The sequence below is a fragment of the Sciurus vulgaris genome (assembly GCF_902686455.1).
Source record: "Sciurus vulgaris genome assembly, chromosome: 13".
Taxonomy (NCBI): domain Eukaryota; kingdom Metazoa; phylum Chordata; class Mammalia; order Rodentia; family Sciuridae; genus Sciurus; species Sciurus vulgaris.
Window position 1 is genome coordinate 79,512,500 of NC_136474.1, and position 27,569 is coordinate 79,540,068.

Genomic DNA, 27,569 nt, shown 5'->3' on the forward strand with positions numbered 1-27,569 from the left:
TGATTGACTAAATCAATCAACATCTGTTCTTGGGTTAACAATAATTTGTGAAACCTAAAAAACTCAACTTACAAAACACAACCTATAAAAACATGAAAATCTCATCTACAAATTCAAACAATGTGAATACTGAAAAGAAAGCTGCCTACCCAGCCAGGGAAAGCCATCAGTCTGGCTGCCTGAGCTAGATATAACTCTCCAACAGACTGAGAAGTTTTCAAATTAATTTGGTCACTAGTGTATCCATATATCCAGGGCACAAGACACAGGCATTCAGCTTAGGTGGGTACAAATCATAGGCTGGTAACATTTTCAGAAATTTGACTTTTATCTAATAGAAAAATATTTGGGGTGGATTTGATAGTACTGGTGCTACCGGATATGCAAAAACTGAACATAAATACACTGTACATTATAATGCATTCCCTCAACACCCTGACCGCTGAATATTTTATGTATATTGCATGCATTCTCATAAAAATTGTTGTTATCCAATTCCTCCAACTGCCAGAATTAAAGCTATAAAACTCTCAGTTAAAACTGAGGTAGAGGAAAATCCCTAATCCTTCCTTCTCAATATGTTATATCAAATGTCTTTTAGTAACTGCATTAGAAAGCAATTACAGCTTAATAGCTGTCTAAATCCATTATCAGTGTACATTTAACCTTTCAATATTTAAAGATAATATTTAATTTGAGCAAATTAATGGACTGCCTGTGAGACCAAATACATCTATTTAGTCTTTCTGGTTTTCCATCAACGATATTTCTCTTTAGAGACAGGGTCTTGTGACAAGAAGTCTGGTAAAAATGGAGTTCTTTCTATTTGTAGTTTAAACAGATATTAATAAATGAGAGGCCAACCTAACCCCAAATGAGAAGTAATGTCCTTATTAACTGCAAGTGTCTTTTGCCATTAACAAAGCTGCTTTTAATTCTTTGCAGATTAATTTGTATCATTAATAGTTAAGTGAGCTTATATACCTTTATCTTTCAGTGCGTTTTTTTTTTCAAATTCCAAATTGTTTAATCTCTTTGGCTTTAAAAGGATTCAGTGGTTTTCCAGAATTCTCCCCCACAATGCTGTTTTTTACATCCTCTATTCAGAAGTGATAATGTTTAAGAACTTCTATAATGGCTTTAACATCAGTTACATTTTAAGACCAGATCAATATGCAAAATGTCACTGTTAAGAAAAAACATAATTTTCCAATAGTATTATATTAATGAATGCAAATAAGATATTCAATGAACAACAATATTCTCGTCAATTAAAAAAAAATGCAAGCTCTCCAACCATATAATTTCATATTCAGAGCCTATAGCATTAAGAAGTTCAAAGAGAATTTTTCCCATAGTATATATACTTCTATTAATATCTAACAAACACATCTATTAGCATCTAGTAAATATATACACCTATTACCTTTCTTAAAGAAAGGTTAAAATTAATCACATTACTCATTAAAATGAAATTACCAAATTATCTCATTTTATTCCTGTGCATTAGTGTCTACAAATCTGGAAAACTTCACAGAATTTTGTTGACATCTTAGTCACATTGACAGGTTAATATAATTCCAGTGTGAGTAAAGTACTTGAGCTCTAAATTAAAATTTGGCTTCTCCCTGTCACTTACTTCTCCCATTTCCAATTTTATTTAAGTGTCTAGGTACCAGAACTCAGGAAAAACTTCCTACCCACAGCTCATCACCCAAAAGCACCTTTAACTTTGTCATGACCCAACAGCCAATAATGTACCTTCCATCCCAAAGGAAAGCATGATCAAACATGTCTGACTGGATGAACATGGAGGCTTAATTTCTGTCTAGTCCAATAATTTTCTTCCCTAGAGTTTGTCACCAATCTGATTTTAATACTGCTTCCTTATCCAAATCTATGCTTAAGAGCATCCCATATGTTTCAGTTGTGCCAAAAGTAACACAAAAAAATGACCACTCTAATAGGAATGTAATAAGGATTGCACTCTTAATTGCATTTATTATATTTAACGATTAAAATTCTGAACAAACAATGCAAAATACATCTAAAATGTTTGTAACTGCCACCAAATTTTTTGTTTGGATTAAAAAAAAAAACTAAATATATTTAGAGAAAATACATTCACATGGTTCAAGAATAAAAATAATTCATAAAGTTACATATTTAAAAGTATCATCCCCACACTATTTTTTACTCCCTCACCACCCTTAACACTTTCATTTCTTATACTTTTAAAAAATGCAGATACAAACTATACACATTTATTTCTATGTTCCCTCTTTTTCATAAAGTGCTCAGTCTGGCATGCGCACTTTTAAGTATGAATATTTAAAAAATGGTATGAGCTGATGGAAACTTGTAGTTCTGACCACAGTGCAGAAATTCCACATCAACCACAGTTTATATTACTGCCCAATATCTTTCCAAACCTGAAAACACAGGGAAATCTTCATTAATTCTGCAAAAAGTAAGCCAATATACAAAGAAATCCAAACGAATATTATAAATTATAGTTTTCCCATTTAAATCTTTTTAATTTTAACCTGAGATTATGAAACTGGATGGTATGTACAATCAAAAATAGAACTCCCTAGTAATCAATGAAATAATCTAGAATTGTTTATACCCTTATAATATCGCATTTTTGCCAAAGAGAAAATAACAAACATCCTGGGGTTATATAGAAAACTATATGGCTATGCCTGAAGGATAACCTGTTTTCCTAATAAAGTATTTTAGGTCAACCCAAAAATAATTAAATATGAACTCAATAGTAAACTCTGTTTACTACTGTTACAGTTTGTGGTAGGCCTTCCATGGGGCATTTCTCTTTGAAAGGGTGTGAAACACGTCTTTAGGTCACTCCTAAGTGGCACCACAGGGCTTTATTCTAATAAATGTGTCAAAAATACTGACACATTCAAATTGGGAGGACGAGAGAATACTAAAAAGTGTGTGTGTGTGTGTGTGTGTGTGTGTGTGTGTGCGTGTGTGTGTGTGTATACACCCATTTTTTTAAGAAGATAGTGGTAAATTCATTGACTAGAGATATCTGGACAAATAAAACATATGCATTATATGTGCTTCCCCCTCTAAAAAAAATTACCATGATCAAAGCAATCACCAACCCATATCAACCACTGGCACTTAACTGGTGAGACTGTCAACATCAAAGCCAAGTAGAATGAGTTCCCCAAAGCAAAAGAAAAAAGTAATTGTTAGTTAGACTTCCGCTTGTGACCATCAAAAATGTTACCTTAATTTGGCCTTAATGACCTATAATCACTCTTAGCTTATGCTTTTAAGGCTACTATTATTCAGCTTGATCTATGGATATAATGGAGCAGAACAGAACTGTGGTATCATTAAAATAAGTTCCTGCAAAAGTGGAATATGTAGTACGTTGCTAATGTGCAAATGACTAAATAACTTAATTAGGTGAAATGAAGTGCACTTATAAACACAGATACTTAAACTGAATCATGATAGTGCTGTGTACATGAATGTATTCTTCAAAATATGTTTATTAATCATACAGTAGGGCAAAGAAATACAAAGGGCTGGGACCTATAATATTAACATGGGTTAACACTGGATTCTGAATATAAACTTAAAAATCACAATCTAAACTATTTCTTGCTGTCAAAAATATCAAAAGCTATCACTGGATTTTTTTAATTAAAAAAAAGCTTATTTTTGGTAAGAATCAAAAATAAGGAGGACTCAGTGCCCAAGTTTTATTTTTTACATTTATACTTTTATGTTATTCTTTTATATTTGTACTTGAAGGATTTGGGGGTGGGAGGAGGATGGATGAAGGCAAAAATCTCAGTATATAGCCTAAATTAAAATCACACTAGAGTGTGGTCTCTTAAAAAGAAATAAATCAAAATAAATAAGTGAATAATTTATGTCTGAGTTTTAGCATTCCACACGTGTAAACACACACAGTACACGGTTATACTGAAGCCCCTTTTTTGGTGGTACCAGGAAAAACATGAATATTAACATTCACCCCAAAAGGCTGCTCCCTGATGCAGATGAAGATGCAGAAAGCGGAGCAGGGAAGAGTGTGAAGTGCACATGTGGGGCCCCAATTCCAAACACAGCTGCGGGGCCTAATTTTAGGCCACTGGCCTTGTCAGTGTCTCCTAACAAGGAAACTTTCCCCACTGAATATTAGAAACTGTTAAAAAAGGGGGGAAAAAAAGCACATATATTCATTAGTAAACTTATCTACACCACTGCTGTTTTATACAGAAAATATGGAATGCAGCCCATCACAGAGAAGCACTTACCCAGCTCTGTGAAGGGTATTTTAGTTAAGGAAGCTTTATTCTAAACAAATGACCCATGAAGATCCAGAAATTCCTGAGCCCACCCAGACATGTACACATACACATGCCCCCAAGACTCTTCAGTGTTGAAGACTGCGTTCCACGTATCTGGAAGCACTGCACATGGAACATCCATGAATGAAATCATGGATTTTTTCCCACAGCTTCAGCAACGATATTAACTACTAACATCATCGAGCTCTTACTGGGTGCTATACCCAGGGCTGGATGCTGTAGTCTGATGAGAAGGAAGTAGGTCTGCACGGGCACCATCTACTGAGAGCTGTGCCTTCTCCAGTACTTAGGTGACTGAGGTATTCAGAATCTACCAGTAAGAAGGTTTCTCGGGCCTTGCCTAACCTTCTCTGCAAGGAATTCATAAACATAACAGTTTGCCCACAATCTCTTAAGTAAATGAAGTAATGAACTTTAAGTTCAGCAAAATCATTTATTACCACTACCAAGCAGGGAAATGAAGCATGTGTCCACGCATGCACTGTGAGCTCCTTCTGCAGCCCAGAAAGGAAGTATGTAGAAAGTCTGAAATGTTAGTGATCGCTAGATTCTTATTTTTAAAATTGTATGCAAAACAGTCTTCATGCCATAGGAATTTTCCTATGGAAATGTGTCACATCGGAGTCCCAAAGCATACTGTGATTCAAAAATACTCAAATTTGCTGCCCTTCACTTTCTAATCCTGGCCAAACTCTGAGTTTTGCAACTCCCTCTTGCTCTCATTACTTCCTGTCCACTTATAGGTAACCACCTTCGATTTGCAAAGCTCACAACTGCACACACTCTTCCCTCAGCTTAACTGTCCTTCAATCTTCCTCTGGCTAGAGATTCCCCACTCATCTTTCAAGGTCCTACTGCCCAATGTCAGAGCAGGTCCCTGGGCCCCTACCCTGACCCTGATGATTTGGATTTCCCCGTGGTGCCTTATATACATGTGCTTCTTACTAAGAACTTACCAGACAGTAGGGTCATATTTCATATAGCTACTCATCTCCCTCAATGGAAGGTCCTTGAGATTAAGCACCATTCCTTTTATCATTGTTTTTTTTTTTTTTATTCTTTTTTTAAATCTCAAGTATTCAACAAAGTCCTTCACATAAACTGAAGGCTCAAATAAATGTGCTAAATTAATTGATAAACAAATATATAAACAAATGCTATGAAAGTAATTTTAATCACACTGTACTCTTTAACATAAAATTTCTAAGTAAGAAACAATCTTTGCCTATAATGATCTTCATACCTTATACTTATTTAATTACTTATTTATAACCATCCTGGTTCTGCAAGAATAGGACCTGCTCCTTATACAATTCTTTCACATAGACGACATTTTTCTTTCTTTTATTTTTAGCTTCTGTTTTTATTTTCAATTGGTATGTTCTATTTACCAAATAACACATGCTCACAAGTATATTAAATACTTCAAAAATATAAAACAGAGACTGCCCAAACAAGAGCTTATTTCATTTTACAAATGAAAAGATTTGCTCCCTGAGATTCAAAGGGAGTCATCCTAGATTACCTGGCTAATAATAGAGAATGTAGGGAGAAGAGACCCATGTCTTGTTATTCCCATGTCTAAGATACATTTCCATAGTCTGGGGATCTGTAAACTCCAGCCTCTTGAACAAAACCCAGCTGCTGCCTGTTTCTGTAAATAAAGTTTTATTGGAACACAGTAATGCTCATTGGTTTATCTGTTGTCTACATCTGTTTTCATGCTACAACAGAAGATAGTCATTGCAACAGAAAATATCTGGTCTACAAAATATTTACTATCTGGTGACTTTCAGAGAAAGTTTGTTAACCTTGGCTACAGTTTCAAACTATTCTAGTTTCAGAAATGTGCTTATCCTTTAGCTCTTTAGTGACTCTTTAGACTTATTTCTAAAGATAGATGCATAGATGCCTATGCAAGAAACAGATAAAATAGGTTACATGCCTAACCTAAAGGATTGAATATTAACATGAGCTTTGAAAAAAAAAACGGGAACTTTATGAAATCAAAACATCAAAATGTACATTTGAACCAGTGTGTCCTCTCTTCAGTAAGAGCCATGGACGGCCCTAGGGATGCTCAAGATGAGGAAGTTAGTTCCTCAGCAGTTTGAAGTCCTTCTCCCACATCCCTAGCAGAGTGCCCTCCTGCCAGCATTGTTCTGGCCAAGGACCTGGCCAAGGACACCCTCCCTGATACACAGACACAACTCACCAATCACAGTTTCCATATTTGTTTCACCCTTCTGATTTCTGTAATAACTGTGTACTAATGAACTTACATCTAGTCAGTATTCTTTATTTTTTTTAAAAAATTAACTTTCAAAACACAACCTGGCATTCTCCTAAGAATATCTACAAAATTCAGGTGAAATTATGCCAGTTATTTTTTTTTCTAAAACATATACAATCACAGATAATACTGATTAATTGGCAAAAGACAGAAGAAATTACTAAAATTAAAAACGATTTCTACATTTTCTCCTCCAACTAATAAAAATTTCCCATTAATAATTCAATTTTCCAGCAAGGCATGGTGGCACACTCCTGTAATCCAAGTAACATGGAGGCTAATGCAAGAGGATTTCAAATTCAATGCTGGCTTCAACAGTGAGACTCTGTCTCAAAATAAAACAAAAAGGGCTGAGGGTGTGGCTCAGTGGTTGAGGGTCTCTAGGCTCAGTCCTCAGAACCACACACACACACACACACACACACACACACAAACAAATTTAATATTCTATTGTATCACTTTATAGAGAGCTCATTTAATCACTCACTGTTCAATTTTTCTCATGTTAATTCAAGGAAACCTTAGAAAGATGTTCAGAGCAGGAAAAAGGTAGGGAATGAAAAGCCAGATCCATATTAAAATTTCAAAATAATGACCTGCCCTCCAGAACCTGATGTATGTATCACATAAGGTACAAAATGAGAAAAAACTTGGTGAATTTCAGTCCCTATCATGATATGCCCAGAGCAAAAAACAACAGCACAAGATATGGAGAGAGGGCTGGGGATTTAGCTCAGTTGGTAGAGTGCCTGCCTCACAAGCACAAGGCCCTGGGTTCAATCCCCAGCACCGCAAATAAAAAAAAAAAAAAGATATGGAGAGAACTCTCCTCTTAGAATTAGACTTGGGCTCTGCCCTCACCAGCTGGGTGGCCTTGGGCAGGTCAGGGATGCTCTCTGTCTTGGTTCCTCGCTGATGACATGGGGATAATAAGATTACAGGGCTTAACATAAGAAAAAAAAATGCTCTAGGAACTTCACTTCTCCAACTCCTGATTGGGTCAATAATTTATATGGTAAAATACAAATTGTATGTGCAAAGGCAAAAATTACAATATGATCAACAGAAATTTCTTGATCTCGAAAATCCACTAAAGGAAAATGAAATAAGTGTAGTGGTTTCTAATGACAACACTATGATTCTAAACTTAAAATGAGCATGGCCTCACAGAACTATCAGTCCCATTAATTCAGTAAATTTCATTTCAAATACATATCTATGTTTATTGAATCACTTATAAAATTAAGTCACATTTATTAAATCAAAAGAGACTTTAGTTCAGATTAGGTGATCAAAGAATGCCTACTGAAATGTTATTTCAGTTGATATCTGAATGGAGTGAGAAGGGCAAAAAATAAGGAGGTACTCTACAGGATATGCAAAGGCCCAGAATGAGGAAAAACCCAAGCCCAAGATCTAAAAGAAGTCCATGCAGCTAGGCTGAAGGCAAAAGGGAAACAAATGAGGTGCAGGAGGTACCTCAAGGACCAGTTATTCTAAGCACCATGAGAAAAACACTGAAGTTGGGAATGACATGCTCTGTGTAACTTTTTAATCATTCTGCTTACTCTGGAATATGGACTCGATAGGGAAAGAGTAGAAGTACAGAAAGTAGTCTGGAGGCTACTAGAATTGACCAGGCAAGAATTGATGGTGCTCTGATCTCAACTGGAAAAAGTAGAGCTATAGAGAGGAATTCCATGATTATTAGATGGAAGAAGGCAACGGAAAGGATGGGGTCAAGGTGTCCAGATGCTGGTTTAATCAAGTAGGTGCACCATTCTTTGTAGACAGAACTATATATTAAGAATATGGGAGGAAATTAAACAAAATTGACAGCTGGCTTTTCACACTGAAACTGACAGGCATGGATGGTGTGTGTGTGTGTATATATATATATATTTGACCAGTCTTCTTGGAAACAGAGGTGATAATTTAGGAAGAAAATGTACATGAAAATAAAAGCAGACATAGACTGAGTGTTTACTATGTGTCAGAGGTGGGCTAAGTGCACAGTAAGTACCATCTTACTGAATTCTTCCAATAACCCTGCTTCTACACTTTACAATGAGGAAACCAGGTCACACTGGTAATAACCAGATAACAACTCAATCTGATCTCAGACTAAGGCACTGCACCACAATGCCACTCACCAGAGAAGAAGGAGGTTCAGGTAAGAGCTTGAGGTACATAAATATTTATAGTTCAGGCAAAGGAACTGCCAACAAAGAAGAGGCAGGAGCATGTAGTGTTGTAATGTAGAGAAGTCACAGACATAGCATTTCTGTTAAAAAAAAAAGAAGAAGTAGTAGTTGCTAATAGGGATATAAATTGTTGGTAATCTTAACAAGAGCAGTTATAGTGGAATAAGTGGGGACAGAGCCAGATTTTAAGGGGCTGAGGAGTAAATCGAAATTCTACTTCCAAAAATATGGTAAACTACCTAACCTGAAAGCCTCTTTATGCTACATAGAACCAAAAACAAAAAATGAAAAACAAAACAAACAAACAAAAAAAAAAAAAGAATGAGGGCATATTAAAGGTATCCAAAATAATGCAAAATAAAACTTGCATTTTCAGGAGTGAAAGACAGGCACAAGAGGCAGGAAGACTGAAGGCCAATATCAGCACTGTGGAAAGTCTAGAACATGTGGGAAGTCAAACAAGAGACTCCAGAATTAGGAAAGAGATCTTGAAGCAAAAGCAAACCTTCTCTGGAAGAAAGCATTCCCACTTTAGATTCCCATATTTTCATATACCTAACATCCATCAAATATGGATTCATAAGCATCACACACAAGGAAAACAAAGAAACATAACTGAAGGTCAGAGAAAGAATCAGATTCCCTCTATCAATGAAACCAGTTATTCAATTTATTAGAAAATATGTATGAAGTTGCATATTACATTAAAAATCTTGTAGACACAATCACAAAATGAACAAGAAGAAAGCACAAAAAAATTAGCAGGCACAATTTTAAAAGAACAGAACTTTTACAAATGAAAAATAAGCATTGGAACTTTAAAGAACAATGCATTGATAACACATTAGTCAATGCTGAAGGGAGAATTAGTGAACTGGAAGATGAATCTAAAGAAATCACTGAGAATGAAGCGGATACAAGAAGACCGAAAGTATGAAAGAGAAGCTAAGAGAAATGGAGAATAAAAGAGAAAGTTTAACATATTTAACCAGAGTATTCAAGGAAGACAACAGGACAAATGTAGGAGTCAGAATATCTGAAGAGATAAAAGCTAATACTTTTTTTCTGAATTGGAGGAAGACCAGCCACAGATGCACACAGAGCAAAATATACTTAAAAAAAAAAAATCACACATAGATACATCATTGTAAAATTGCTAACCACCAAAACTAAGTCAGGGAGAAAGGAGATCTCCCAGAAAGGATGGTAATTAGATGGGCATCAGACTTCTCAAGCCACAATGGAATTTACACAGCAGTAGAATATAATCATCAAAGAAATGTCAGTCTGGAATGATGTGTCCTTCAAAATTATTTTTCAAGTCCAAGAACACTTCAGTTGAACAAAAGTATAAGACCTTCAACTTTCCTATAATAACAAAACTCCTAAAGAACATAATTCACCAAACACAATGATGATCACTTAAAGAAGGTCTGAGAGGCAAGAAAAAGTGCTGAGCACAGTAAATAAACTGATAAATGTATACAATATCTCTAAAACACCAATATCTAATTTATTGAACTAGTCTCAAATCAAAACAAAAATACTTCTAAGTAGCAGGGGTAGTGATAGGAAGAATGGTATTCTATGATCCTAAAACTGACAGGAGAATTAAGATTATAAAGTTCAACTTTGTCAGATAACACTGCACAGTAAAAGCTCAAAGCTAATAAAGCTCCAGAAATAAACTTCAAACAATGGAAAGGGCAAATGAAATAAAAAACAACAAAACTTTAACCAAATTCTTTTAAAAAGAAGATGGAAAAAAATAGCATAAGAAGCAACACAAATGGAAATCGGGACGTTATATGACAGTGAACAGAGTCCCTGGCTGCTCAGCACCTAAGAGTACCCTGTGCCTACGGTCTACGTAAGTGCCCAAACTGAAGTACAAAATATGTAAATATAAATAATTTGATGTTACCTGATTCAATTAAAAGTTAAGATTCAGATACAGTTGACATATCTAAAACATAACAAGGACTAGTTGGGGATAAAAAATTTACAATAGATACCTTAGACAAATACTGGCCAAATACAAAGGGGGAAGCTAATTATACCAATATGAGACAAAATAAACTATAAGACAAAGGGACAGAAAGTGACCACATATAAACTGAATAAAAGTTTTAATTAACCAGGTAGATATATCTAATTCTACACAAAAATGCATGGAATAATTTCAATGAGTATAAAGCCAAAAGAGAAACAGAAAGAAACTTAAAAACTCACCATCATAGATTATTCCAACCCACTTCTTTCAAGGATATTTGGGTGGGTAGATTTTTTTTTTTTTTTTAATTAGCGAAAGTATAGACAATTTTAAGGCACAATGAACAAATCTGAATTTCTGGACACATAAAGATCCCTCAATTCAAGAATGAGAATATATATTCTTCTCAAGTACACAATGAAATGCTAATGAAAACTGATTAACAGAACTGACAATAAAGCAAATTTCAACAAGTATCAAAGAACTCCTACCACACAGAAGAGTTTCCGGCAATTAAATTACAACCAAAGTTAACAATAAAAACAAGTCATTCATTTATAAAATTTCTAAGGCATCAATAAATATTGCAAGGGTCAAAGAACAAATCAAATAGGAAATTTCACAAGTTATAAATCTAAGATGATGAAAATATTACAAATTAATGGAGTACAGTGACTATAACTCAGAGGGTCTTTGAGAGTCTTATGCTCTTACACTGTAAAAGGAAATGATGGTAACTTAGTATCAAGTGGTCAAGTTGGAAATAAAAAATCTGAATAGCGAAAGTAGACAAAAAGCAGGAAATAATAAAGATAAGAACTTTAAAAAGTAGAAAAGAAACACACAATAAAAATAACCCACAATACCCAAAGTTGATTATTTGAAAAGGCATTCATGAGAAAAGTTGTACTTTGTTTGACCAAGGAAAAAGAAGACAGACACAAAATCAGAACTGAAAAATAAAAAAAAATTAAGATGGGCAAGGTGGCTGAAACAGGAAGATCAGGAATTCTAAGCCAATCTCAACAACTTAGCAAGGCCCTACACAGCTCAGCAAGACCTTGTCTCTAAATAAAATATTCAAAGGGTCTGGAGATGTGTCTCAGTGGTTAAGTGCCCCTGGTTCAATCCCAAGTGCAAAAAATCATCATCATCTTCATCATCATCATCATCATCATCATCATCAAGGAACTATAGAAGCAGTAGAAACAAAAATGCTAAAACAAGAACACCACGAGAAACTTTATGAACAATTTTATTAAAAAATTTAGGCAGAATGGACAGAAAACTGACATACATGCATTTGCACATACATATCATGCAAACACATTTATTTATATATATGTATATAAGTTTAAAAGCATCTGTCAAAAAAATGAAATTCTGATTCTCAACATTATAGTAAAAAGTTGTATTAGTTTAACACCTTCTCACCCATAACCGGAAAGTATAATAGATAAATCTTCCCTAATTTTGAGGGACAGATTGTTTCAGCCTTACACAAACTTCCAGAAAAGACAGTAGGAATACTTCCCTACTCGTTTTACAGGTTAGTACACCCTTGTAGCGAAAACCAGACCAGAACAATAAGAGAAAAAAATATTACATGCCAATCTTAGTTATAAACATAAAAGTACTAAAGAAAATGTTAGAAAACTGAGTCTAGGATATTATTTTTCAAACAGTGATTTAAAAAATACCTCATTACTTTTATCCAAAAATGGCAAAGGTTTACCACAGAGCAACATACAAATGACATTCACAATATTAACAAATTAGAGATAATAAGATTTAAATAAACATAGAAAAAACTTTTGATAAAATCTAATGTTCGTTCATGATAAAACTCTTAGCAAAATATGTATAGAAGGAAGTTCCTTAATCAATGATCTACCAACATCAATATTAACAAGGAAAATTGGGAATAAAACAAGAATGCCTACAATTGACATTTCTATTAAATAGTACACTTGAGGCCTGAGGTCCTAGTTAGAGCAGTAAAAAAAGGGAAAAACAATGACAACAACAACAACAAAAACCCAGGTATCATACTTTGAAAAGAGAACACAGCAGAATTATCTTTATCTTTTAGTTATATTTCATAACAACCTACAGGGAAATCACTAAAGAAAACAAAACATGTCTAAATTCATAAGCAATATGAAAATTGATATATAAAATTTGAATATTTAGAGGAAAATACCAGTAACAAAAGAAAGAAAAATAAAGTACTTAAATTATCAAAAGAAAGACACAACCTCATGGCAAATATAGAACTATAATAATAAAGGTATAATTTAAAATAATCTAAAATTATCTTCTGACATGTGCAAGGCCTGGGGTTTGATCCTCAGAACTTTGGGGGATAAAAGATAAGAAATTACTCTGAGAGATCAAAGGCCAAAAGAATGAAGATATATATGAAGAAAGATAATCATTATTAAAAACATAATCCTCTGCAAACCAATCTCAAGTTTCCATGCAACTTAAATAAAAATGCCTAACAAACGCACCAAACTCCTCAACAAGCCAAATTTTAAATTTAAATGGACAAAACACAGGCCCCAAAATAGCCAAAAGCAACATGTGTACATATGGGGCAGGAAAAGAGGGGGAGGAAGGACTTTACCTGCCAGATATCAAAACAAAGAAAACTTACACTGAAACAAGGGTAGAACAACCATCTAACAGACTAAAGGACCCAAAGAGACCCTCTCAAACATGGAAAGTTAAAATATTACAGAAGCAGCACTGTGGATGATTAGGGAAAGCACAGACTTTTTTCTAGAAAAGTAATATGAGAGTCCTATTTCCCACTACACACAAAATCAGTTCAACAGTACTGAACACTTAAATCTGAAAGGAAAAACTATGAAATCCCTTTCAGACAAAATGTATCAAACAATCTCTATATGACTTTGGAGTACAGAATGGATTTCCAACTATGACACGAAGCATAAAAAGATCAAGGGAAAAATAACAAGACTACAGAGACTTATAGATGTCTGCCCATCAAAGGTACTAAAAAGAAGCTGAAGACAAAATATTTGTAGCACATACGACTGACAATGTTATTCAAAATATCAACACCTATATATCAGAAAGGAAAAAGACAACAGTGTAACAGAAAATGGAGAGGGGCTTGGATCAACAGAAGGGAAAATGTGAATGGTAATAAATAAATACATTAAAAAATGCTTAACCTCATTATTAAGGAAAATGTAAACTAAGACCAAAATGAAATACACTTCATATTTTATACTTACTAGACTGACACAAATTAAGAAATTTGAGTAAATTATAGGTAGGCGAAGATGCATCAATGGAAATTTTTTACACTGCAGATGGCAGATTAGTTTTAAAAAAAAAGACAAAAAAACAACTTTGGAAAACAATAATTTCATGTTGGACATAATTCTACAATCCAACACTTCTCATAAATACCTACTCATAGGTACCTGCCCTGCAGAGACAGTCTCACACATGCACATCAACAGAGAAGAAAGAAAGTGTGTAGGTCCAAAAAGAGGGTACCAATTCAGAGGCCCAACATTTGGAACTGTTACATACTCACCAGCAGTGAGAGTGACCTAAGCCACGTGCATCAACAGGATAAATCTCAAACATGTACCAAGTGAAACAGCACATAGCAAAAGACAACAGGATCACATTTTTATAATTCTTGAAAACAAGCAAGGTCCAACAACAATATGTGGGGGATGCACAGCCATATCATAAAACTGCTTCGAAAACAGAAAAAAGAAAAGAAAGCATGAGAATGCTTACTTCCGGCAGAAAAGATGGTGAATGTGGAGAGGGGAGGAAACGCAGGAAGTGCTAACAACTTCTCTAAATCTGCTGCAGTTCCCAGGTTGAGCAGTGGGTTCAAGAGCGTTTATTGCATTATGAAGCTTCATAATTTATATATGCTACATTTATTATTCTGAAGCTATGAATATTACATGACAAAATATGTTTTATGATACAGGTTGATTGTCCTTATTCAAAATGCTTGAGTCCAAAAGCATTTCAATTTTCAAGTGTCTTTGGATCCTGAATATGTGCATACATATATAAAATGAGATACCTGGGAAGGGGACCCAGATCTAAACACAAAATTCACTTACGTTTCATGCACACCTTACACATTCAGCCTGAGGTGATCTTCTACAATATTTTTAGTGTGTCTCATTTTGTCTGTGTCCTGTTACATGAAATCAGATGTGGGATTTTCTGCTTCTTTTGGTGTCAGGTCAGTGCTCAAAAGGCTTCATCTTCTGGAGTGTTTCTGATTTTAGATTTTCATATTTAGGATGTTCAATATTTCATTGGTGCTAAATTGAAAATAAAAAGTATCTGGTAGGAAGACATACAGAAGCAGCCTCTATAGCAAACACACCAAGTCTTGCTATGAAGGAGGGCAAGAGAGAAGGGTATGGCCAGAGGACTGTGAATCAGAGGAGAGTTTTGGTTTCGTTTTTAATTGTGCAATATTTTAAGTATTAAAACAAAGAAAAGAAAACAAGCATCATAACAAACAGCTATCAAACCCATCCCTACCTTCATCAACCTTAGCTTTCTACCATGCTTTTAATTTAAAAAAAAAGAAAAGAAAAAACGCAAAAAGCGTTGTTGATCTATTGAAGTTCTCTGCGTTCACCCCAAAAGTAGAGAAATTACATTTCATTTTGTTTTTAACCAAGACATCCTGGATGCTGACAGGAACTCTCAAGGAGGTTGGGACACTGACCGTTTTGTGATATTGGATCACACCAGTTTTCACTTGGTGCGATTAGTCCTGTGCCTCTCTCCTTTCAGCATCCTTGTGATGAAGAACACAAAGAGCTCTAGGGTCATGGAGGCAAGTGTCACTAATTGGCAAAGACAGTCCAAAAGCAAGGCATCACCCGTGCTCTAACCACCAGGCCTAACCAAAGATGGAAAGGGAGGAAAAAAGCAGTATCTTCCCTTCACCTTGAGTGGTAAAAATACTGAAAGAATGGCAAATTCTTCTTAATGAAAACAAACTAACCAATATGCTGGTTTGAGAAATGACTGCCAAGAGTAAACAGGATAAATGAGAAAATGGAGTCCCTGGGAAAGAGGGGTGAGGGCCATGGAGAAGGAGGAGGTGGTCATCAGAAAGAAAGGGAGGTGGGGATTAGCTGGGATTATAGAAAAGAGGAAACTTCATTCAGTTCCCAGTCATGATTAACAGACAACTTTCCCCTATGGGCTACTCAGAAAAATATATATACATATTCAAGTAATAGTGTTGCCAGCCCAGATAGAATGTCACAGAAATCAAACCATCCCCCTCAAGTTCACCAACACACACATCTCAGTAAGGTCCTGTGGCTGTGCTACTTCATATCTCACAGCAGAGAGAGAATTAAACTCAACAGATCCAAAGTGACGTCGTGTTTCCTGGTAGTAAGAGCATAATCCATAAGAAGCCTAAGTGGTGTGCAATTACTGAAGACCATTAAATAAGACCCACTTGTACCTCTCCACCTTGCAGAACAGAATTGCAAAATCAACCTAACACTTTTTTTTTTGCTTGCAAGGCAAGCACTTTACCAACTGAGCTATCTCCCCAGCCCCTCAACCTAACACTTTTTTCTTGGAAAACAAAATCCACATCTATAGCACTTGGTGACTAAAAAGGCACAGGACAGCCCATGATAGCTGTAGAGTACATTCTGAAGTATTAAAAAGTTTTAGGAAGTTTCAACAACAACAACAACAAAAAGCAAATGCCCACTACAAATGCACCCAACAAGATATGGATATCAAATAAGGGATTCAGTCAACTCTCCAACTTCATTCACCAGCCACAGTGTAGAACCAGTGGCCTGTCTCATGGAGGGACATGCAGAGGCTTGGGTGTGGGTCAACCACCCTGTGGGGCCAGGTTCCAGGTTGCTGTGGAGTGTTCTCAGGTACAACCCAAATCAGCAGCATGCTGCAAAGGTCCTTACGGCTCAGTCTTGCAGGACAGGGCCCACCCCTCTCCCCAGCCTCAGCTCCAACCAGGCTTTCCCCTACTAGCGCATCCCACTCTCTCTCCGTGGAAGCCTTCGCCCCATCCACTTCTACTTATTCCCCCCCATCCATCAGACATCATTGCAGGTGCGCCCATCTCCAAGTGCCTCTCCTGACTGCTCAGCTGGCTCAGATTTCCTTATGGCAAACTCTTCTCCTGCCACGGACCTCTCACAGGTGTAGAACTTGATTTTTTTTAGGTTGATTATTCCATTAATGTCTGCCTCCCACATTTAGGCAACTCAGGAACGTATCTGTCTCGCTCAACATTTCATTTCCAGCCCTTGGCAGATGACCCCGACACATGTTACATGCTCAATAAATATTTAATGTTAAAAGTGAAAGAATAACTTTACTACGTAAATTTTTAAATAAATATGAAAATTCAGGTGTAGGAATAAAAACATAAGTATATTTAGTGCTCCAGCAGTAAACTGACATAAATCCACATTTGTAATGTCTACTCAAAAAAGACAAATGGACAGTAATTGTGATTGTCTCCCATAGTGTCTGGTACTAAATTTGAGAGTGTATTCACAACAATACCCTCTGATGTCCAGCTTCCATAATCATCCTAATCTATCCTCTTTCCTTTAGATTCACATAGACATACATATGTACACAGATCCTAGGATTTTGGTTTCAGTCTGCACATTTTTTAACAGTGTCTTTTGAGGGAGTCTACTTGTGTATTTCTACACTTGAAAAGCACTTTCTTACTGAATCATGGAAGAACTTTCATTCAACACAGCATCTCATGCACCAATCCCAAGGCAGAGGCTGACACTTGTTCTTTATATCACTACGGTGTCTAGCATAATATAGCATGGCAGCTGGTACTGGGCTCTCAAAAACATTTAGACAATGAATGAGCAAATGTATAAAATCAGTAAATGAGCAGGAGTTAAGCATTCTATGGGGGAAGCAGTTTATTTTGATTGACTGATTGACTGACTGATTGACTGATTTTTGGTAGTACTAGGGGTTGAACCCAGGAGCATTCGACCTCTAAGCTACATCCCCAGCCCTTTTTATTTTATTTTATTTTATTTTGAAGCTGTCTCGCTACCTGTTACCCAGGCTGGCCTCAAACTTGAAGTCCTTCTGCCTCAGACTCCTGAGTAACTGGGATTACAGGTGTGTGCCCACACCCAGCTGAGAATTTATCATTCTTAATAAAACTGTCATTATGCCAGTGAAACATATTCACACTGAAAAAAAATAACTTGAGATGCATTCTTCTCCTTCATTTTTCTGAACCCTTTCAACATTCTTTAAACAATCAAGGCTTAAGCCATTACAGTCTACCTCTTATCCACTGTACCAAAATTTTTAGGAGTAAAGCATAGAATTCCTCTGACAGTGGAACACTGCAAATGTACACCCCATACAATAGAGAAGTAGTTCTATGTGGGTCAAAAAGATAAATTAAAGAATAATAAAAAGTGAATACAATCAGGGAAAAACTGGATGTCAGAAGAAAATTAATCTTGTAGTTAAAAGTAAGTAGATAAAGAATCACACCACAGTGCCCACATGAGAACAGGGAAAAAAGTCTCAATGGTATGTAACATCAGTTAGTGAACAATGGTGTTCAAGAAAATACACAACGAAGAACAATTATCCACCCAAGGATTAAAACTGACAGTATTTGGTCTTCCTTTTCATAAGTATAAGACTAGATTATGTACAAAATATAAATTAAGTCTTAAAATATTATTATTATCTGATGACCAAAACTTTTTTGCTGTGTTTATAATTATAGGATTCAAAATATTTTCAATATAAAATCCTTAATATTGTGAAAAGCGAAGAAAAGGGTTGAAGAATACATAGAATCTCAAGAGCAGTTTTTAATGTTATCTAGAATATTCTTTGTAATAAAATTTTTCTCTTAGTCTGTAGCACTCAATTATTCATTAATAAATTCCTCCTAAGCTAATATCAACCATCACATAACTTTGTGGCCTCACTATAATACCTAAAGCACATGGTACTGTGAAATATATATAGATCACAGAAAGATAGTTTCATCTCAACCCCCTCAATACTTGAGAAAAGGGTAAAAGGGTAGTATACGCATACACACACATTTTTTTTTCCTATTTGTGATACAAATTAGGATAGATTTTATTCAAAGATGTAAGTGGCCATTCCACAATATTTTTACAAACAGTTTAAGTCTTGGCTAAGATCACATTACCTTTGAGACAGTTTCTGAAATGCATTTCTGAATTAATATATACCAATATTAGCTATCACATTTTCCTGCTAGCCTTTGAACAACAACAAAAAGATGTGGCACTGGTAATGGTGATGGCAATGACAATGAAAACTGTAAGGCTAATTTTTACATCTTACAATGTTTTAAATATAGTAGTGCTTCTTTCTGAAAAAGTGAAAATATCTTGAATTGTACTGGTTAGTTTCAAATTATTTTTTCAGTTTTAAGATGCAGGCTTTAAGGTTCTATCGCTTTATCAATATGAATAAGCTTCTTAACAGCATGCAAAATAACTCAGATTTCAGAATTCGCTTAAATAAATAATTTTCTCCAAAGTAGCTAGTATTTTGGATTCAGAAAATTTCCACTGCCAAATGATATCCCAGGAAGAATTTGAAACAGGGAACACAAAAACCTCAATTTTCTGTCCCCAATATTACAATTTAAAACATATTATTTTGGAAGACACTGGATTATAATCTGTAATCCCAAGAAAATCCAAGATGAAGAAAGAAACCAAAAATCCATATCCAAGGTGGGGATGATGTCTGCCTATAGGTGAGCACACTCTGTTTCTGGTCTAGAGCTAAAATCCACTGAAGAGCAAGGACTAGGCTATCTCTTCCTGGATGGTCTCTTTAATCTACCTTTTCCATTTTGGTCTCTCTGCCCCTGGTTCACAGTGATTTTTTTTTTTTTTTTTTTTTTTTTTCCTGAGGGGAGTTGGATTCTGGGAGTGAACCCAGGGCCCTGATGCTAGGGAAGTACTCTACGCCTGAGCTATATCCCCAGCCCCTCGCAGGGATCCTGATACAAGCCCAGTCTCAGCACTCATGTTCCTCTTTCAAGTTATAATCAGAGGGTCCACTAACTTATTAATCTTATTAATAAGCTTGCATTTCTCTACATGCATAAATTATTGTGTCTTCTGAACAATGCATGTTAATTATGTGCAAAATTTTCTATTCTTTCCTGTTAGACTAGATGCCCTCCAAGGGCAGGACTTTCCTCCCACAAAGCCTATGTCATACCTACAACCGCTAACATAGGATTGTGATATGTACTAAAAACATATCGATGAGCCATCAATCAGAATTACAACATGTAGATAAATACTAGCTAGCTATATCACAAGCAACATCCTATCTCCACTCCTAACATATTAAAACCTGAGGGCAAAACTGAAGCTATGCTACCATCTCCAGCTAGTGATAAAAGTAAATATACCTTCCTAACCATTCATTATCAATTTTTACTCATCTTAAGTGAATAGAAAAGCCATTACTGACAAAGTATGCCAATTTGCATGTTTTTCATGTCTTACTCTTCAGTATTTTACACAATATGAAAACTGGATTGTCCAGAGCTATAATTTCAATATACTCCATAGAGGATACGTCTTTTCCTAATTTAACAATCCTCTAAAGACTTTGCAGTTAAGTCTTGGTTTGGGAAATTTGAGATTAAAAACCTTGCATTTGGATGCCTTACAATTCAGCTAAGTACCCCAAAAGGGAATGTTTAAATTACTGGAAGATTAAAGCAAGGAAGAACATTCTAAAAGGTATCCTATAATGGGGCTTTGTCACCACCTTCTCTGTTTTATTGAGAAAATAGTCTGTTCCCATAGGGCTGAAAGTTTATATGCCAACCATCAGTCTAGTTTAACTGTTCGAAGTTAAAAATGTCAGAGAAAAAAACAGTTGGTAATGGAAATGCTGACAGACCATGGAGTAAGCAGCACAGGCAGGTGCCCCTGAAGCCAGGGCCATAACTCAATCAAGCTGCATTTTGACGTCATCTGTTACAGAAAAAAGCCAAATGGTTTATGAACAGCACCAGAACCCCCGAGATTAAATTACAGCCCTGATATTTAATCATGGGTCTTACTTTGTTATTTTTAATAACACAATACATTTTAACAGTTATTCGTCAACTGCCTCAGCCAAATTAGAACTTGCGATGACAAGGGAGCCGGATTACGATGCCCATCTCTCACAATCTCAACTTTTATTACGCTTTCAGAAATGGCAGATTATACCAGCTCTCCTCGTCTTAATAAACACGCAGCTGATGGCAATGAATGGAGTCTGAGCCTTAATTAAAAGCAGTACAGACTCTGACCAGAGGGTTAAGACATGTGCATGTGTGTCCTGGTACAGTCATTCCCAACCACAGGATTTGCGGGAGAGACATTCAACACCCCCAAACCTTATCTAAACATTAATGCAGCATCTCTAAATTCGCCTGTACATCCAACTTTCTGTAAATTATTTCCTTGAGAAAATGTGGTGTAATTTCTTTGGGATTCCCTGAGGATCTGCGTATAAAATTTTTACGGCACAAAAGTCGATAGATTCAACTACAATGACTCTGATCAAAGAGGCATTCAAGTACACGAGATTTGTAAGCTGAAGTTTTCAGACGCAATATTGGCATTAGCAAAAGAAACAGGTTCTTTAAAAAGTACCATACAAATACTGCTGCACGTGTGAAGGGTTGTTTGCAAAACAAATCAATACAGGCACATCCAACAATGGATCGCAGCTAATAAACTACATATAGTAATTACCACCAATGGCAGTCAAGAAAGTCATTCATTAAATGTTAATTGTCACACAAAAGTACAAAGGCGTCCTTCTGAACAATCTCGTGGTTGCACCTTTAAATTAAATACTTTCTTACAGCCCTGAAATTCATCCGCATAAACTGATTTTAAACACACCTGGGTATTTGATATGCTGATTAACTGGGCCTTTATTTGTTTTTGAAATGAAAGTAAACATGACAACCTTTTCAACACTTTTGCTATTCCTGAGAGTCTGATATAAATAAATATATATGGGTGTGTGTATCTCTCTCTCTATTTTCATATATATATTCCTTATAACAAAGTGCCAACCAATTTTCTCTAAAGACTAAACTGCTACTTTTTTATGTCTCTCTCATAAGCTTTAAGAGAATTATGGTGCAAAAAAGTATCCACCTAAAACCTTGTACCACCTTTGTGCTGAGTCTAAATGGGCTCACATATGTAGAAAAAGGACAGCTCACACATTAGCTGATAATTTATAATGTAGAGGTCAATTTGGAGAATTTACTCAGAGCAATAAGGAACAAAAACCACCTTTATTAAAAAAAAAAAACTATAATGTGCTTTACTTTCTCTAATACTTAGCACTGTCTAATTAGCTTGGAAGAACACTGGGTCATAAAAAATAGCTCATAAAATACAAAAACTTAGGGAGATTTTTCTGTTCCTACCTGGCTTCATTTTGATGCTACATCTGTACAAGATCTGACTTAACCGATACACTTATAGATACTAAAGGTTTGGCCAAGAACACTTTGGTTCAAGACTTGTAAACTGAAGAACATTTCAAAACACACCATGTTCCTTATTAGGCAACTTAAGATCTGTTATCTTGGCTTATGGGAACAGATCTAAATAGCATCATAATACTAAACGCTGAAAATCACAGGCCTGAGGCCACCAGGACTCAGCTCCATGCCTTGGACGAGGTTGCAAACTTCCAATATAAAATGTAGTTTACCATTAGGAGTAAATGTTTGATCTGTAAAGCTTACAAAATTACTTTGTTTATCATAGCAGATGAAAGCAAAAAGGAATAATTTTAAGCTCAAAACAAAACTGTTTATATGACAGTCTTTACTGCTCCATGATTCTGAGCATTTAAGACAGATTCGAGCAATTAACAGCATAAACTTTCATTACATAGTTCTATTATATATGTTTATGTGACTTCGCTGTTCGTCTGTTATTTAAGTGATTTCCTCATTACAATAGTAGGGTAGGGATGATTTGCTGACACTGTCAAAAATGTTAAGCATTTCAGTCTCGAGAGTTCTTGGATCCCCATGCTTGTTTAATGCATTTTATTTACTGAAGTCAGTGTCAAATAGAGTACTGCTTCTTCCTTCTGAATTTAGAAAACTAACATTTTAAGCACATGTCTGGTAATAGACACATCAAAACTTCCAAACTGCTTATTTTAGTGATGCAGTTTGAATTTAGGATTATTGAGCTTGAACATTCCGTTTCAAAGACCTAACAATGAACTGTATACCTTTTTACACTTCAAAGACAGGATATCCTGATTTTTTAAATATTAAAAAGTCAGGCTTGGTTACCTCAACTTCTGACTTAATTATATACATGAAAAATAATTGTAAATAAGATATTTTCACTAGCACACATGTAGATAACAGAATGAAAACAGAGCAACTCCAAAAATATCTACTATACTTTCTTTGTAAAAATATTAACATGAGAAAAATATACTAAATCAGCCAGACATGGGGGCATACACCTGTAATTCCAACTGCTCAAGAGTCTGACACAGGAGGATCAGATTGAGAGTTTGAGGCCAGCCTTGGCAACTGAGGGAGACTCTATTTCAAAATAAAATAAAATAAGGGCTGGGGCTAAAGCTCAGTGGTAGAGCCCAGGGCCTACCATATGTGAGGTCCTGGGTTCTATTCCCAGGACCTCAAAAGAACAAAGGAATTCTAAGTCATATTGAAATACATCAAAGATGAATTAGAAGGGTAGCTTATTTGGATACGAAGGCAGGAAAAGTATTGGGTATGCTTTATATCAATACCTTAAATAAGTTTTTTAAAATGCTTTCTACTCTAAAGATCATAGATAGTACTTCATGCCAAGCCTCAATATTATATTCTATAGCTATCTGCTCTTGAAAAACTGAGCTGACTCTTGAGTGTCTGCCTATACACTTGTGCACGTGTGTATGAATGGAAAGGACTGAAGACTTTGGGCTGGGCAAACCTGAGTTTAAAACCTCATTTTATTACTGGCTGCCTTGAAAACATGTTGTATCTCAGTTTCCTCACCTATCAATGGGACATGACAATCCTTGCATCTTACTGGGTTCTTGAGCAGATTTAAAATGCAATAAATACAGAGGACAGAGCACACTACCTGGTTCATTAAGGAGTGTCCTGCTCACTCACACTGGACTATTCTAGCCAACTTCTTGCAAACAGGCATAGGAGAGACCAGGCAAAAGGGAATGATCAGTAATCTAAAATTCAGCTCCAAATCTGAGGAAAGCATGCAGAGGGCACATGCACACAGAAGCCATTACAGGGACAAATATCACCACACAAATCCTGCTAGCCCATTATGCAGGACAAATGAAAGGAAAACAATGGTGAAACCAATGTTATATCCAATAAAGGGTTTGTAGTGCCAAAGAGAATTAATGAATCAAAACTAGGTTTCTAGAATAACAATGGAACAGTCTAGAAGTTCCCTAACTTGAGCTTCAGTTTTCTTTGGCTAAACCTTGAAAGTTCTGGACAGTGTACTTCTAAGGGGTTTCCATCCCTCAAACTCTATGATTCTAGATAAGGAGCCTGATAACACTGTAATTTTAAAAACCCATTAATTGCTGTGCCCTTTACAAAAAGTTATACGAGTACAAAATGTACAATGGTATGTATGGGCGCTTGCGCGGGCGCGCGCGCACACACACGCGCACACACACACACACACACACACAGGATAGCCATTAGCTGTCCTCAACAAATACTTTCAAGGGCAGACCAATTTTTTCATACCATCACCATAAACTCAAATTGATACTGATGAAAACGAGCTGAGGATGCTGACCACTGGAATTTTCTCTATCAGACAAAATTATTTACCTGTTTTTTTTTTTTTTTTCCTCACTGAATTTACTTAATTGACATCTTTTGGTGTCATGCACACAGAAGTTAGCTAACTTATATGAATGCCAAGAAATGTTTCTCTCTTAAGAGAGATATTTTACTATTGCTCTTAATCGTTCAAACACCAGTTTGTTGGGCAACCTTTAACAACTGCTCAACACTTAAGTAAAACTAAATAGGTACAAGGCTGCTTAAAGATCAACTTCTAAACCAAGGGAGGAAGATGAGGGATCTATCATAGACCAGTTAGAAATACATGTGACCACAGCAGACCTATAAGTTCTTTAGTATACATAATTTTAGGCCCAACTTGAAACTACTTTTAAAAAGATGCCAGTGTGACAGTATGTTTACCTTTTACTCACAAGACTCAAATGTAACCAAATAAAGTACACTTATTTTTCATATCGGAAAATTAAGCCTCTCCAGATCAAAAAATCTGAACACTTAAGGAACTTTCTTTTGATAACTCTGTCATCCAACTTTTTAATGAAAACAATTTTCCAATCATCCAGGAGTGTAGATGCTTTTAGATGATTTTTAAAATCAATGATATAATCAATATCAAATCCCTTTGTATAAATTATCATACAGGTTATAACTGTTTTATAAAAATAATTCCAGAGCCCACCAATTCTCCCCATGAAGGTCATGGAGGCTCTGGACCATCATGGCTGAATTGTTTTACTGCTTTCTGCTGAACACCTGCAAACATCAAACAAAAACTGCTGGTCCTTTCCTGGGTTGACAAAAGCCTTTCATGTGAAAAATGCTCCCTGGGAATGTCAGGCTGTAGCTCAGGTTACATTCCATTCTCCCCAGCAGCCTCCCCATTCCTTAAGGTGGTAGGAAAAACCAAGTTTGTGAAATGAAAGATTAAAGAGAATATGGCTACACATTATTTTCGTTCTCACATTGCAAATCATGATGGAGCATCCTGTATTAATGGAATCAAAAGCTATTTGGAACTTTTAAGCATGAAATATTACCATGCCTCACTCTGAAAAATATGGCTGATTTTTCAACTAGGAATAGTTTACTTATAGTTCAAACCTCTCTTCCCTGGATCCAAGTTTCAAAGCTACTCATGAAAATGACATCTGAGTTCACTCAGGGCAATGGATATTAACTTGAAGTAACTTTAGAAAATTATTTCTCTATCCAAAGTTTCTAGTTCTTCCTTTCAGTTAAAGGGTAAGGTGCAGTTTCTTGACTTTTTAAAAAATTTGTTATGCCTCAGAAAGATTTATCTTCTACTGAGTAGAATATAAGTCATCTTCTTCACGAATAGCCCTGTGTTCTAATATGTCTTCATAGGTGGGGAAAACTAACATTCCCATCTGCATCTACAGGCTATAGTCACCATCATACAGCACGGAATGAATACCCTGCATTTTCAATCAGACAGGCAGAATAAAAGAGTCAATACTTTCTACCCTTACAAGCAAACATCTGGTCCTGCAAACTACACCACGGGTACAAAGTAACTTTAAGTTCAACACCTTGAAAATAATCATTGGCTATCCACTACATATTCATTAGAAATACTGTAACATGATTTAGTAAGGACAAAGTCTCTCTCTTGGTTCATGTATGCATAAACACACACACACCAACAAATACATCTATGTACACACACATCATCATCTTAAGAACTGTGTAAGTTTTGATATGTGATTACTTACCAAAATACATAAATACGTATTCAATTTATCCATCCCATACTCTCTGTGAACACTTAAACATAACAGCAAAGACCTTACTTAAATGTGCATATAGAAAGGCCCAGATGCACAGTTGTCTAATCCATGTCATACCTCTAATTCATCTTAATTATTAAACCATATCTAAAGTAATACATTTAAGTCATTCCAAATGTGTCCATCTTTACAACAGTGGAAGCAAGTATTTTATACTGACTTTGAAAGTAGTCCATCTCTATGTCTGTCTGACATCTACTTTCAGATTTAAACTAAAAACACATTTTTTAAGTAAAACATTAAGAAAATTACTGTCAGAGGTAAAGTTAGTTACTGTTTTGACAGTGTCTAACATGAAAAACCAATCTAAACACTTGTATTCATCTTTGCTTCAAACATTCATATTAATATTTTATCTTAAAAGTTATACAGAGAATGCCATAGAGAAACAAATGTAATAGAAATGCAACAAACAAACAACTACAACAACAATAACAACAACAACAACAACAACAACAAAAAAAAACCCATAGGTCCTCAGACAGAAACTATTAGGGTCCAGGACAGTAAAGCACCAACACATTTTCAACAGTACTTTTAATCAAAGTGGACCCAAAAATATAACTATAGGAGGTATCTCATATAAAAATCAACTTAGAGACAAATTTCCCTAGACTTATGGAGGTCAACAGAAATAACTTATTTCAAAATGAGCAACTTTTAAAAGCTTTCAATTTTATAAAAATATACCAATTACACAAATTATCTAGGTGAAACAGATTTCTTTCATTGCTATTGCACCAGATGAAAATTAAAAGATGTGAAATTATATTTATAGTTGATAGACAACTCCACTGGCATCTTACAGGCTCAAAGATGTCAACATTTACCAGTCTGACTTAAGAACAGTACTCTGCCTAATGTACTGTTATATACCATTGCCAGAACTCCTAAAATACTGCAGCTGTTTAACAGGCATAAATGGATTTAAGCCTTGGACCTTAAAGGGTAGCAGGCAACAATGTATGACTCCTTATTTA

General features: G+C 35.5%; 1 protein-coding gene across 10 annotated transcripts in view; it reads right to left on the minus strand.

Moving 5' to 3' along the window:
- The window catches only part of TCF4 (transcription factor 4), a gene marked incomplete at its 5' end in the record, with an annotated part of 345,132 nt that overhangs the window by 312,278 nt on the left and 5,285 nt on the right, over positions 1-27,569 (minus strand). The window lies entirely within an intron of this gene.